Source organism: Macaca mulatta, chromosome 3, assembly GCF_049350105.2.
Source record: "Macaca mulatta isolate MMU2019108-1 chromosome 3, T2T-MMU8v2.0, whole genome shotgun sequence".
In the NCBI taxonomy this organism is placed as follows: domain Eukaryota; kingdom Metazoa; phylum Chordata; class Mammalia; order Primates; family Cercopithecidae; genus Macaca; species Macaca mulatta.
Window position 1 is genome coordinate 104,462,596 of NC_133408.1, and position 2,498 is coordinate 104,465,093.

The following is a 2,498-nucleotide window of genomic DNA, read 5'->3' on the forward strand; positions in this document are numbered from 1 at the left end:
TTCTCAGATGAATCAGCATTGGGGGCTCCACACTTCCGGGTTTTTGCAGCAGCAAAGTGAGCCTCCTGGGTAGAATCAGATGTGCCCTAGAAATTCCTCTGCCAAGCTGATTCTTCCTCACACCCCTCCCTCACTCCAGCCCTAACTGCTCCCATTGCCTACACTTCCCTCACAGCCTATTTTCTTAACTTTTAAATTATATTATCATTGCAAAAGTATTTATTGAACATCTTCCCTGTTCATAGCTTTTAGTCTAACATTTAATACTCCCAAGACACATATTTTCTACTCCTACTTTACTCATTGAGGCCAACAGAGGATAAATTACTTGCCCAAAGTCATGGCCAGGATGTGGCTGTGCTGGGTTTCAGACCCAGATCAGTCTACACTCTTTCCACTGCACCCACTGTTTCCCTTGGTTATAAAGCTGCCCTTGCCTGTGGGCATTTGACATGCTTATTTTTATAAATGAAATGCCAGCACCTAGTCAACATCTAATAAAAAGATTCAGGAAGGAGAGGAGAGGGTGATTTTTTATATTAGAATGGATTTTTTAAATTTTTTCTACTTTTACATGTTTCAAAAAAATTTCATCTCCATCCCTTTGTGGTTCAAGAGCGTGATGATTGGGTTTTCACGCTAATGTGTGAGAAGTGCCTCCCTCAAATCTTGTTTGACTCGACTTTAGCAAATTATGTCTGAAGTGAAAAAAAAATTATCTTTGTTTGAGAATGTATTATTTATAAATCAGAAATTGTGCATTATTTATTTATTTCTACTGAAAGAAGCAGTGCCATGCATAAGGAGATAACAGAGAAACCCAAATTAGGAGATGGGTAGGGAGAAAGCAGTGTAGAGTAAGAGAGAAAAAAAAAATCAGAGATATAAAGTGAGCATAAAGTGAGGCAGCTTAAAGGAAAAGGTCACACAGCCCAATCTTGATGTCCTTTGAAATCTAAAGACTCAGAAACAGTATCTAGAAAATGCTGATCTAAAGCCACGTGGGCATCCGACCACAAACCACATCTGGGAAATGTCAGAGAAGCAAGGTCCTCAAACCCTGAGTGCAAATGGCTCAACCAAGCAACCCCTCAGCGAGTGAAACTCTGAGTTCACAATACACAGTCATGCTCAAAAGAGTGCCCAGCAGCAGGGTTCTGCCCTTCCATGAGGTGGAGAAAGAGCTTTCATTTGTGTCTGTGGTCCTGTCAGCTCCTCCCAGCTTGGATGCAAAGCCAAAGCTGGTAACATGCTGCCCCACCCTGCTATATCCACCAGGCCCAGGGTGAGATTAGCGTTAGAGCGAGGGTGTGTGACTGGCCAAAGGAGGATGACAAAAGTCAACAAGCCAGGGGTCCAAACAGGAAAACACCCTCCCCTTGTGAAATCTCTGCCTTCTGTTATGTGCCTGAGGATGATCAGAGGCAGCACTTCCACTGCCACTTTGTCAGAGAACATTTCTCAGGGCAGGTCTGCCGGGGCTTTCTGCTGGACTCCTCCTGCTCTGACTCAGGTGGCTCAAGAAGCCATCTCAAACTAAAGACCTGCTGATAGGGAAGCTAAATCTGATGTTTCAAACCCTCTTGGATTTCTACTCTATTTCTGTGAGGTCCTTTTCAAATCCATATGGGTTCATTAAATGCTCCCATAGACCTATGTGAGGAGGAAAAAATTAGTAAGGCAAACAAGCCACATCATTCTTTCTTCCGTAGCTGCCATATCAAAGGGCTGGTGGATGTAGTCATAGTTGCCATTTCCCAGGAGCTGATTATCATAGAGGAAAAGGATTTTATTTAAGGCAAAAAATAATAATAATAAAAGCCAGCAAATTTACCAATTTTATGTTTCTAGGAAGCAGCAAATGCCAGGGGCTGGATGCAGATAAGATGATCTGAAACTAAAAGTGCATCAGGGATAGCCTATCTCCCAGTCCATTTCTAAAATTCCGTGTACTGATAAAGAATTGTCAGTTGAAGAAAACCTCAGCCTTGCACCTGTGCAAAAGGGAAAGGGAGCCAGTAGTCAAAACGAAAATCAGATCAGAAAGTATCAGCAACGTTCCAGGAAGAAAGTTGAGAGAAAAAGAAAATGTTACACACACACACACACACACACACACACACATACTGCATCAGGGAGTAGTCCTGCTGGTCAAAACAGATGCATAGCTCTGAGGTATGATTAATCCTTGCTTCTGTAACCTCAGCAATGCAAAGGCTGTTTTCCACCCAAACCCTGGAGAGTCTGTCAAAATGAGTTAGACTGGATCTCCTGATCCAGTTCTCCTGTTATACAGTTGAGAAAAGTAACATGCCACAAATGCAGAGTGCTCAGGACACTGACAAGAGCCCTCCACACGTGGCAGCTTCTGTCCCTGCTCGGTGGCAGTTACAAGCAAACGTTTTCATATTTCTAGGAATGCTTCTTACACAGAAGGTGAAATCCATCCTTCTCAACAGTCATGACCCTGAGAAAATGAGCCTAAGCTGTCAGATCTA

At 43.0% G+C, this 2,498-nt stretch overlaps 1 non-coding gene across 1 annotated transcript; it reads left to right on the plus strand.

The window, feature by feature from the left end:
• Window positions 1-598: 598 nt before the first annotated feature.
• Window positions 599-704, plus strand: LOC114677278 (small nucleolar RNA U13). The gene has a single exon (XR_003728563.1). It is a non-coding gene; the product is annotated as a small nucleolar RNA U13 (small nucleolar RNA).
• Window positions 705-2,498: the final 1,794 nt, after the last annotated feature.